Consider the following 13,227-nt stretch of genomic DNA (forward strand, 5'->3'; position numbering starts at 1 on the left):
CTCGGCCTCCTAAGTAGCTGGGATTACAGGAATGCACCACCACGCCAGGCTAATTTTGTATTTTTAGTAGAGATGGGATTTCACCATGTTGGTCAGGCTGGTCTTGAACTCTTGACCTCAGGTGATCCACCCGCCTCGGCCTCCCAAAGTGATGAGATTACAGGCATGAGCCACAAAGCCTGGCCATGTGTACTCTTTAACCCAGAAACTCCACCACTAGGTATCCACCTTCGAGAAACTCACCATTTTACACAACAAACCATGTACAAAGATGTTTGTTATAGCACTTTTTATAATAATAAAAAAGTGAAACCAATCTATATATTCCTCAAGGGGGATAGACATAAACTGTAGAATAATATATAACAGTCAAAATTAGTGAGCTGTATCTACAGATATCAACACGAATGATTATGAAAAACATCTTGTTATATCTTTTAAAAAGCAAATTACAAAAGGATATGTACAGTATAATATTTAGTTATAATATTAACACGCATGAAGAAAACAGAATTTTTCTGTCTCGCAGTTCCACCATCCATAGCCCATAGCTTCTACCTAGTGGTCCAAAAGAGCTCCCACCATGATAGCCCCACTCTAGCCAGTGCGAAGAAGGAAGAGGAAAGAGAAGGGGCCTTTCTTTCTTTAGGGAATCTTCCAGGATGTTGTATATATAACTTCTACTTTAATTCCACTTCCACTGGCCAGAATTTACTCAAATGGCAATATCTGGGAGATGCAATGTTTATTCTAGGCAAACATGTACCAAAAGAAAAAAACCATGATTACTTCTACAAAGTGGGGGTGGGGGAATAGGAGAGAGGAGTGAGACTAAAGTTGTTACCTATAATGTCAAATTTCTTGTATGTTTTAAGGAGAGACCAGAAGCAAACACGGCCTATTATCAGCATCTGTTTAATCTTTGTGATGGGTGCATAAGTATCATTTCCATGATTTCCAATCTTATCTATTTCTTTGAAATTTTCATAATTTAAAAGAAGTTTGTTTATGTTTTTGTTTTTGTTTTTGTTTTTGAAACAGAGTCTCACTCTGTCACCCAGGCTGGAATGCAGTGGCGCAATCTGGGCTCACTGCAACCTCTGCTTCCTGGGTTCAAGCAATTCTCCTGCCTCAGCCTCCTGAGTAGCTGGGACTACAGGTGTGCCTCACCACACCTGGCTAATTTTTTGTGTTTTTAATAGAGATGGGTTTCACCATGTTGGCCAGGCTGGTCTTAAACTCCTAACCTTGTAATCCACCTGCCTTGGCCTCCCAAAGTGCTGGGATTACAGGCATGAGCCATCATGCCCGGCCTAAAAGAAATTTTTTTAAGGCATGGAAAATATAAGAAAATAGCTATGTAGAAAAACTACTGACCATAGTTCCCCCATGCACATTACATATACATATACATGAAAATACCAGAGTCAACATTCTGGCAGCCAGGCCTTTGATCTTTCTCCTATACATATTTTTACACAACTGTGTTTTTAATATTTATATATTTTTGTAACCTACTTTTTAGTTTATTGCATCACAAGTGTTTTTCATAGCTTTTAAATTTAAAAAATATATAATATTTAATGGCTATCAGGTAATCTATCATAAGGATGTATCATAATTTAATTACCCCTTATTGTTGAATATGATGATTTTATAAAGGTTAAATAAACTTTATATTATGGATTTCCAATGTACATATTTCATCTTCTATCACTTTGTCTCCAGATACTATTAATTTCAACATAGGAATAATTATTGGTGTTTCCCATTCATTTAGTTACAATTCATCCCAAAAGCGGTTTTTGTTTTGCTAAGCGATTCTCACTGGTCTTTCGTCCAAATTTCTTAGAATCAGTTGAAATCCTCTGAAACCAGAAGTTATCCTCACATATTTTCCTGACTCTCCTGGAACTTCTATTGATTTTATGTGAGCCCACAAATATGACAGAGAAGCATATCAGGGAACTCTGACACTTGGGAATACTAACAGTCCACAGTATTCTGTGTTCCCATCTCTGCAAGGCCTGAACAATATCTTGGTACAATTGATGAATGTGGCCAAGGTGCTCATTTTTTTTCCAGATGCTAAGTTCAATCCACTCTCACTTGTGCTCTCATTCTCTTTCTCATGCATTTTTAGTAGTCTTCCATTTAGACAATGCATAAAAGATACCTTCCAAAACCCTTTTAATGGATGGCGCTTGTCATGCATGCATCCAAATGTACTTTAGAACTCTGTCTAGATACTATTGTGTGCCACAATTTAGGGATGTATTTTTAATCTAATTCAAAAATATATTGGCCAGGCATAGTGGCACATGCCTGTAGTCCCTACTACTTAGGAGGCTAAGACAGGAGGATGGCTTGAGCTCAGGAGTTTGAGGCTGTAGTGCACTGTGATTACACCTGTGAATGGCCACTGCACTCCCACATGGACAATATAGTGAGAACCAGTCTCTTTAAAAATACAAAATAATGCAAATATATGGGTATATATGTGTGTGTGTGGGGGGGGGTGTGTGTGTATAATTACTACAAATTCTGAAAGAACCTACACAAAGAAAAGCTTTCCAAGAAATTCCAAATTGATTCATTCATTCATTTGACAAATGTTTATCAAGCATTCAATGGGTTTCACTTCTGGCACTACAGAAAAGCACAGACTAAAAGTGGGAAGTGGATATGTAAGTAAACAATTAAGACAATGTGACAGGGGGCAGTGGCTCATCCCTGTAATCTCAGCACTTTGGGAGGCCAAGGTGGGTAGATCACTTGAGTTCAGGAATTCGAGACTAGCCTGGTCAACATGGTGAAACCCCGTCTCTACTAAAAATACAAAAATTAGCCAGGTGTGGATGTGCACACCTGTAATTCCAGCTACTCAGGGGGCTGATGCAAGAGAATCGCTTGAATCCCAGAAGCGGAGGTTGCAGTGAGCCAAGATTGTGCCACTACACTCCAGCCTGGGCAACAGAGTGAGACTCCATCTCAAAAAAAAAGACAATGTGACACCTGAGTAGAGTAAGAGCAAGTTTGGGAGTATCAGTTTGAATATGTTCATGTGAGTGTCTTTGTAAAACAAAGACCTGGCCATTTTCTTTGATTCTTTGATACATACTTATTAATCAAGTCTACTAAGAGAAACACGCACTCACAGGTTCTGCTCAGAAACTCCATGGGAGCCAGTATCCCTTTCTGTAGCCACTCTTCTTCTAACTCCTTTCCCAGCTCTTCACAACTTGCTGCTCCATCCTTACCATCTCCTTTGTTCTGTGTAGATGCTAACTACACATCCCTCACAATCTCATTCTTGGGGATTCCTCTTTCAGAAAACCTTCTCTGAGTTACGTGATATCCCAGACCTTTCCGGTCTTATCTCTACTACGCCTCCAGCACAGTGGTTTGTAGAGGAATTTTACAATAAAAAGCATATGGAACAAATTGGATAAACACAGATCATGCCTGTATTTGCACTTACTCTACTCAGGTGTCACATTGTTTTAATTGGTTTGTTTGTTTGTTTGTTTTTGAGATGGAGTCTTGCTCTGCCAACCAGGCTGGAATGCAGTGGCACCATCTTGGCTCACTGCAACCTCCGCCTCCCAGGTTCAAATGATTCTCCTGCCTCAGCCTCCTGAGAAGCTGGAACTACAGGCGCCCGCCACCATGCTTGGCTAATTTTTGTATTTTTAGTAGAGATGGGGTTTCACCATATTGGCCAGGCTGGTCTCGAACTCCTGACCTTGTGATCGGACCACCTTGGCCTCCCAAAGTGCTGGGATTATAGGCATGAGCCACTGAGTCTGGCCCATTTTGTTTACTTTAATATCCACCTCCACCACAGTTAGTGAACTCAGATCATGCTTGAATTATCTTTAGCCAGATAATTTCTGGCTTTAATTTCTGGTTTTCTAAAATGGACATGTTAGATCAAACCTACAGTAAAGACTCAATATTTGCTGAGTGAAAGAAAAAATAAATCAATTTGTGTGTTTCTAGTTCCCCCTTAGCAGAGTGCTGACCATATAGGTTTCAATCAATTGTCAATTGATTTCCTTTTGTGGTACAAAATTATGAATGTATCAACAGAAATTTTTAAAGTAGATGTTCTTTTTCTAATGATTTAGCTTGGTAATTTTAATATATATTCAATTAGATACAGAATATTTGGGAGCACCTTTTCAGAATTGGTAGTCACATCAACTTCCCATTTTGAATGACAGATGTAAAACTTTGTTAAAGAAAAGACATCTGCAGCCCAGTCCAAGGTTCCTAGGAGGCTCACCCGTGACAGGACCTACCCACTGATACCCAGTCTACTTGAAGAATGCAAAATGGTCCCTGAATGTGTCATCTGATGGTCATTTTTCTTAGACACAAGGTGCAGCACATTTACAAGATACCTAGTGGATAAGATAGCGTTCCCAAACTGCATCCCTACAAAAATCTACAACCATTCTCAGAAAGGCAGACATTCTTCTTTTCCCCTCCTGCAGGGCTCACTTTTATTCCTTCAGAAGTCATAGTTGAGGTCCTCACCCCCTGTACCTCAAAATGTAGCTGTATTTGAAGATAATAAGGTCTTCAAAGAGGTAATTAAGTTAAAATAGGGTCGCTAAGTTAGGCCCTAACCCAATATGAAGAAAAGGAAAAGCCCTTAGAAGAAAAGGAAATCTGGACACAGACTTGCGTGTGCACAAACGGTGACGTATAAAGATCCAGGGAGAAGACAGCCATCTACAGCAACGAAGAGAAGCCTCACCAAAAACTAGCCCTGCCAATACCTCGATATCAGGCTTCTCAGCCTCCAGAACTACGATAAAATAAATTTCTGTTGCTGAAGCCACCCAGTCTGTGGTACCTTGTGATGGCAGCTCTAGCAAACCAATAGATCTCCAGGGGGAACTCTCCATGTGACCCTCCTGCAACCTGCTCATTGTCCATGTCACAATGATGAGCTGCTCGAGACCTGCCAACAGAATTTATAAATGGTCTAACAGGGATCTGAAAATTAACATCTCTGCCCCAACCAGCTTAATTGCCCCCTCCCTGTGCGGAGAGTCACCGGACAGCTGCCGCTTCCTCTGCCTGGCCCGGATTCTCTATCATACAGAGTTACTGTTTTTCGGTCATAGCATTCAGTTGCAATCTATAATTATCTTGCTTTTGGCCTAACAAGAATGTAAGCTCTATGAGGGCAGATCCCTGTCTAACTCCTTATGTCTGTATCCCGAATGCCTAGCACAATGTCTCCCAGAGAGTCACAGATAGTTTTGAATGAGTCTATTATTTTTGTTTTTTGAATCTCCTAGGTAAGCATGAGCTCTTTTTTTATATACTAATGCAAAAATAGAATATTTTTTCTTCATTTCAATTCATGAAGCTTTTGGAATACGCAGCTGAGAGACCTAGACTTGACTTCTTTAAAAAAAAAAAGCCAAAATGAAACCAGGTATCCCTGGCTCCATGTGCACTAGCCTGCCTGACAGCAACAGTTCACAGTATTTTAAATGATGGAGGTTGGGCAAGGGAGGGGTTCAGGATGGGAGACCCATCAGAAGAATGATATTGCATTCAGAGGAGTGTTAAAAATGAAGCATGTGTTATAAATAATAAAATACACCCAACTGTGCATATTAAGTTGTAATTCGATCTCTGGCTCCTTCTGACATTGATAAACCACTCATAGATTCCCTCTCATGGTTACGATGCCACGAGTGACTAACCTCTCTTAGTGGAACTTCTACCTCCTTAATCCCAGCTACTTGAGAGGCTGAGGAAGGAGAATCGCTTGAACCTGGGAGGCGGAGGTTGCAGTGAGGTGAGATCACGCCATTGCACTCCAGCCTAGGCAACAAGAGTGAAACTCTGTCTCAAAAAAAAAAAAAGAAAAAAGAAGTGAAGAGCAGAAGATGTGTACATCAAGTATACAGGTCCTGTCACTACAATTTCCTCTATTCGGTATTGACTTAAACAATTATTCTGAAAAAGAAACTGTGTTTTCCAGATGGGTGAGACGCCTGGACCACGTTGGAGGCAGTGTTGTTCTGGGTGTCCAGAAAGCCCACCGGGCTGCTCTGAATTCCATGGAATGCCTTACAATCTTCAGCATAAAATGGCCCTAACAGCAGAAATATCTGCTACTGGTTCTCCCCATCTGACCAAGTAAATTCACTGGACTTATCCTTTGAAAATCAGTCTTGCTGCCACTAGCTCCACTGTCACTCAGGGCTTTTCAGCCAGGAGAAGCCCAGGGTGAGCTCTATGCCCGGGATCCGAGCTTGGGCAGGGGTTTCACCAGGCACTTGGAGAATAAACATGAGCTCGTTCTTCCACCTATTCATCAATTCCTATAAAGTTCCAAGGTCTCCCCTTCCTTCCAGGTATCTGATTTATTCCCTTGGGAGCAATAGGACATCTGCTGAGGCTACCAAGTGTGGTGGCTGGTTCTGCCCCAAAGCACTTAGCTAAATCAAGGGAAGGGAGTCTCAGCAGCTAAAAATACCAATAGAACATTGATAATTTTTTCTCTTCCCCTTCTTCTCTTCCCACCAGTCATTTTCACTTCAGAATGTTTTCTGCTGACATCAAGATGGGGACAATGTAAAACAAGAGGGTCAGCAGGCAAGGAAGAGAGAGAGGAAGAAAGAAAGAGGCAAAGAGACACATTCTGGGACAAAAATCCTAGACACGTCAGAGCACGTTCCCCAGCACACGGGCCAGCTGGGGGCCATCGGTCCCTCGACACACACAGATGGTCTCGCAGAAGCATCACACAGCTCAAGCCAGCCAGAGCATCCTGAAATTGACACACTGGATGGTCAAGGACAGCCTGTGACCTTCATGCTGCAGCAGCAGCAAATCAGGCTCACACTTGGATTTTGGAGTGTGCTACTCTTCAACGAACTTTCGTCAGGAAAAAGATCTGGAAGTGCACACAAAACGGCTATTAACTAGAGTTTACCTCTGAGGGATGGGGTGGGAGGTGTAGGAAGGGATTTGGACTTTTGACTTTGTATCTTTTTATAAAAAGCAATAGAGTTACAAGTGGTTTTTCATTCCTTTTGGGATTTCAAAGTTTTTTATAAGAAATGGTTTGCTAAAACAATTTTTGAAATTTATTTTTATCTTTTATTTTGAGACAGAGTCTCCCCCGCTGCCATCCAGGTTGGAGTGCAGTGATATGATATAATCTCACTCATTGCAGCCTCCATCTCCTTGGTTCAAGAGATTCTCATGCCTCAGCCACCTGAGCAACTGGGATTACAGATATGCACCACCACACTCATCTTTTTGTACTTTTTGTAGAGACGAGGTTTCGCCATGTTGGCCAGGTGAGTTCGAACTGCTGACCTCAAGTAATCCGCCCGCCTCAGCCTTCCGAAGTGCTGGGATTACAGTTGTAAGCCACCACACCCAGCCACTAGTACAATTATTAAATAAATAAATAAATATTTTGAAAAATGATTTCACAGGCACGATCACATTTAATCTTCTCCACAGCCCAGTGAGGTGAGCAAGTTGGATGTAGCTCAGGATTCAGTCACCCAGCCTTGGGTTTGATCCCTCTTTTCAAATCTACCAGATATGGAATCTGAGGGAGGAATTGGAACTGGTACCACAGATGTGATAACAGTACCCACTATGTCAGCTTCCTAGGATAATTCTATTAACTTTTTTTTTTAGACGGAGTCTCACTCTGTCCCAGGCTAGAGTGCAGTGGCTCATTCTCGGCTCACTGCAACCTCTGCCTCCCGGGTTCAAGCAATTCTCCTGCCTCAGCCTTCTAAGTAGCTGGGATTACAGGCACATGCCACCACGCCCTGCTAATTTTTGTATTTTTAGTAGAGACAGGGTTTCACCGTGTTGGCCAGGCTGACCTCGAAATCCTGGCTTCGTGATCCGCCAGCTTTGCCCTCCCAAAGTGCTGGGATTACAGGCGTGAGCCACCATGCCCGGCCTTAGATACAACATATTAACCCTTATAAAAATGTTCGGCACATGAGAAGCACTCAGTAATTAGAAGTCATCATCATTGTTCTTGTATTATCCTAGTTAGTAGCATCATTATTATTATGAGAGAATTTGAAGAGCTAAGTCCAGGGCAACACAGCTAGCAGTGGCTAAGCAAAAACCGGAGCCAAATTCATTTTATGGCTACCACATGGCAGGGGGTTAAACAGGACTGGTTGTACTACCCCCACCTTGAGTTTCAGACTGGAACAGGACAGCCAGAGCCCTCTCCAGAATCAGCCTCAGAAAGAAAGCCTCATGAGAGCCATAGTAAGATGGACACGGGTCAGCTCAGCCCCAAATTCTTCCTGATCCAAATCACAGATGTTTTGGAACAAATAATGCTATCAAAACAGCTTTTGGGTGAAAAAAAAAAGCCTGTGCCTAATGGGCAAAACCCAAGAGAAAGGTTTGAAGGAAAATTAATATTTATGTGGATAGACCTAAAATAACTATTTTTTTAAGACATGGTCTTGCTCTGTCACCCAGGCTGGAGTGCAGTGGTGTAATCACAGCTCACTGTAGCCTCAACCTCCTAGGCTCAAGCAATCCTCCTGTCTCAGCCTCCCAGTAGCTAGCACTACAGGCACGCACCACCATGCCCAGCTACTGGCTAACTTTGTAAATTTTTTGTATACATGAAGCCTTGCTGTTTTGCTCAGGCTGGTCTTGAATTCCTGGCTCAAGCAATCCTCCTGTCTTGACCTTCCACAGTACTGGTATTACAGGTGTGAGCCACTGGCCAGCCTTAAATTAACTTTTCACTAAAGATTTTATTTTTATTTTTGTTGCTCATAAAGACAAATGGCAACAAAAAAGTAGTTTGACTATTCCTCAAGTCTTATCACCAATTTAGTTTCAAAGCAATTCCAAAATTTACTAGTGTTTCATTGCACTTCAGGGTCCCTTTATTTTTATTTTAGACAGTGTGATTACTGCGAATCTTAAACATCATTACATCATTCAGATTGAGGTCTAAACTATGTTTCAGATCTTCTCCGTGTTTCTGTTAGGGCCTTGAATAGTCTGCAAAGGAGATCCACGGTGATTCTGCCTGACACCAGGCAGGAGAACTAGGACATGGCAGAGAGGCCAACACCGGGGGGAGACCCACTGCCCCTCAGTGGGGGTGTCCGCCACTTGGAGCAAACACCTGGTGCTCTAGTTCATTGTGGTGAGTGATGACCCCTGATGTTTATATGGTGTTGAACTGTTTACAAAGCACATCCTTGTACATTATCCCCCACTATCCTCTCCACAATCCAATAAAAAACAAACATTATTAGCTCCATTTTTCAGCTTAAGAAACTGGACACTCAACAAATTGAAGTGATTTTCTCGAAGCCATAAGGCTAGTAAGGAAATACATGGCATGAACTCCACGTTGGCATCCTATCGTCTACACTTCGAATGTTGTTTACACCTCTAATTCCTAAAAAAAAAAAAAGTTTTCCATTTAACCTCTCCATGCTTCAGTTTCACCACAAACACACTCCCATGCCCCTATACATTCCCCTCTCCAAAACTATGAAAGCTCAGGTAACAACAGGCAACAGCAAAATCAACCAATGCTTGTTGGAGTCCTGACAACGTTGACAAAGTCCTTGGCAGGCCCTTCTATTTTCATGATCAATGGTACTGCAGCCAGAAACAAGCCTAGCTGGCTCTGAGCTGATCTCTACTGTGAAAATGCACGCACGGTGTACACATTCGTTTATATTCTAAGCACAGAGGATGAAATAATTCTGCACCGTGTCCATTTTGGTGCTGTTAAGGCATACGGTTGCTTTGCAAGCAAAACAGTAGATCTTTCATTTGCCAGTGACATTCCACAAAGTGCTTATAATTCAGTGTTAGCTTATCAGCGTCCAATCTCCCACTCCAGGGAATGTGTCAACCATCAAAAGGAGCAGAGGAGGTGTGCTGCATCTTAATGGCTTTCATTTCATCAGACTTACTTTCTTAAGGGCATTTAATCAATGAGGACAAGTAGTAGGCAGATTTTTAAATAAATGTGTCACTTTAGGTTAATCCACAGCACCGCTGAATGTATTTATTTATGTGACTCCCAAATATGTCCCTCTGTTGCTCAGCAGAATTGATAATCTGTAAATCAAAACATGTTACAAGTAGTTTTAAACTATCCCCCTAGGAACAGCTTTATTTGACCTGCCTGAATGGGAGATGTCCAGGAGTTTCAGAACAAGGGTGTTGAATGTCAGAGCTGCTCAGAATGCCTGAGTGAAATGCCAGTTCCATTTACAACAAAGCTTTCTATTCATTCTTCCTTCCTTTCTTTCATTAGCCAGGTGAATGATGTGCTTTAAAAAATGTATTTGAAATGACAAAGAGCCTAGTAAAAAGATGGCAGACTGGGAAACAAGGAGGACTGCAGGAATCTTAATTTATTCTTTGGGCTACTATTAAATGCAGAAGGAAATACAAATTGAAAGTAGACCGGAATGATCCTGATGGGGTTTATATCACTTTGCATTGATTATACCAAGATACTGGCTTCTGTTCGTTCTCTCCACTTTTTGCGTCCTTAATGTGCCCCAAACAGAAGGGCTGTAATTGTGTAAACTCAGGTCCCATGTCAAATAGAAATTTCTTTTGCCATCCGTTATCAGCTATCTGAACTGTCAAAATATGATTGCCACATCTGCTGGGAGTGTATTGGCCAGGTTGGGACGTGAATGTGGTGTTGTTATTTTAGATTGATTTTCTTAATGCTGGTCATAAGCGTGCTCATGTGCAGGCTTGCGGATCCTTTCAGTCCTTTTAACAAAGCTTGAACTGTGTTGACATTTGTCCCCAGGCAGCAGTGTCCATTCAGAGTAGGACCTCTGCTGAGGCTTTTGTTGGAACCACTTAAATAATCTCTTCTTTCTTTTCTTTTTTTTTTTTTTAAACAGTGAGTGTTTACCAAATAAGATTGAGACTGTATGATCCTTTTGACACTGCAGCTAACAAAAGTTATTAATATTCTGTGGGCTTCAGAGCAAGAATCTATTTAATGGTTTCAAGAATCATTCAAATCCCAGGCACAGCCTTAACTACAGCTTTTTATAGATAGAAAAGGATATCCAGATCTGTACGTGTCTGTGACATTGCAGAGGACACTGGGGGTTGATAAAAGCTCACTGTATTATGTCTCTTTCCCCATGTCTTTACAGAGAGCCAGGGAGAAGATGGCTTTCTTGGACCTGGGAAGAATCATTAAACTGCCAGTGCTCGTGAATGAACATCACAAGAAAAGATGATGCGCTTCGTTTTATTTTATTTTACTGAAAATAGTGACATTTACATAATGGTGTCTAATTTCTTTTTAGGCCTAGTAAAGACTCTGCAGGTTTTCAGAATGGTGCCTCTGTTTCCTTAGGGTGCCAGGACCTCAGAGTTTCTGAGACATTCAGGGAGAGGACCCCAGCCCTAGGTGCACCTATAAACATACATAATAGCCAATTTACAAGAGAGTCAGTCAGAATGGATATTCATGTGCCAGCTTGTAGTACAATTCAGCTTTCAATTCTGAGACAAATTAAATTCATTCTTGTGCATCCTAGTGGTAATGTACAATTAGCTTTCAGAAACTGTAATATATTTTCCTATCATATAGAAGTCTTTAGAAATTTCAAGGGTAACCTCTCCAGTCCCCTTAACACTAATCTTAAGTGTGCATCTCCAAAGTTACATAAATCAAACCATTTGGTAAACCGTGTTGTAACCTTTTTAAACATATCTCCCTGTTAGCTTTAACATCATTATATCCCATTGTGATGAAAATGGACTTTCTGTATCCAGCGATAATGAAAATAGCCACTTTATGCGGTTTCTGCATGCAATTATCCAGGCTTTTCTCAGACTCTAGAGAAATCTAAGCTAATTGCTTTGGGACTTTTCCTACATTTCCATAAATTCTTTGTTAATTTTTTATGAGAAACTGTTATTGCAGTCGCCCTTAAAGTTTCCATTGTATTCAATAATGTAAAGAAGTCATTATGGAAACAGCTATTTGCTAGTGTCCCTGCCAGAGCCAGACGCCTTCTCATCCCTGTGTATTCTCAGGTGAGGTGGGAGGTGTTTTTTTCTCAGTCTTTTTTTTTTCCAATACAAATTGTTCTTCATCTGAGTTTACCCAAAGCCAATCTAAAAGCAGTTCTACGTGGTGCACGACCTTGTCATTATAGGATGAGAATTGAGTTTGCTTTATCTGACAGTTTGCTCTGGATTTGCTTTTATACCTACTCATCAACACCAAAGACAAAGAACTCTGTTTTAAGTGATAGAGGAGTAACTGAATGAGCCACGTTTCCCAGGGAATGTTCTAAAATTACCTTAGATGTTACATTTGATTTACTGATTGCTTCAAACCCAGAATCACAATTTCTGTAGCTTTCAACAAGCACTGCCTAAGAGCACCTCAAACACATTGCCAAGATTTTCAGAGATTTTTTCAGCCTGATTTTCTCTTTTGAGCTCCCATGGGTACAAGAGCACGCCCTCTGGAACCACTAAGGGAAGACAATCTTCCCTCTCTTGTTCTTAGGCAGGGCTAAACAGAGTCAGACCAGCCTGGTGCTTGAGACACAAAAAGCAAACACACAGAGAGGAAGAGAGATAAGCTTAGCTTTAATTAATTTATCTAGAATTAGCAATCAGAAAATATAAAAAGAAATCCTTTTAATTTCAAAATACTTGCAAAGCTTGCAAAGCTTGTGTTTTACAGTTTGCACTCAAGTTTTATTTCAAATCACATGAGAGACAGATATCAATTCATCAATCTAAACTTAAGATTTGTGCAGGTTACTACATGCATGCTACACCTCGATAAAAATGACATGGAGAGAAGACCAAAAAACGTCACCTGAATTTGTCATTACTTTGGGCTTCTAAAGGCCTTCCTCTTTATGGGAAGGCAACAAGCATTGGGGAAGTTACTCTGCCACTTTCAGCCCACCTTGAGCTCTAGGTTGGAGGCTTTGGATGACTGACTTTGAAGAAAAGTGCTTGCGTTCCCTGCAGGTTATTGTCTCTTAAATATTATAGGAACTTGGCTATATTTAGGGCAAACCACACATTGGCTACACTACACTCTTGGTTAGGGCACACAAGTGGTAAGTATAGCATAGGCCTGCCCACATGTGACCTCAGAACTGACCGTTCAGAGTGTGAAAGCAACAAACTCTTCTTGACATGAGCTCTTTGTTA

This window comes from Colobus angolensis, unplaced genomic scaffold, assembly GCF_000951035.1.
Source record: "Colobus angolensis palliatus isolate OR3802 unplaced genomic scaffold, Cang.pa_1.0 Scaffold62, whole genome shotgun sequence".
Classification (NCBI taxonomy): domain Eukaryota; kingdom Metazoa; phylum Chordata; class Mammalia; order Primates; family Cercopithecidae; genus Colobus; species Colobus angolensis.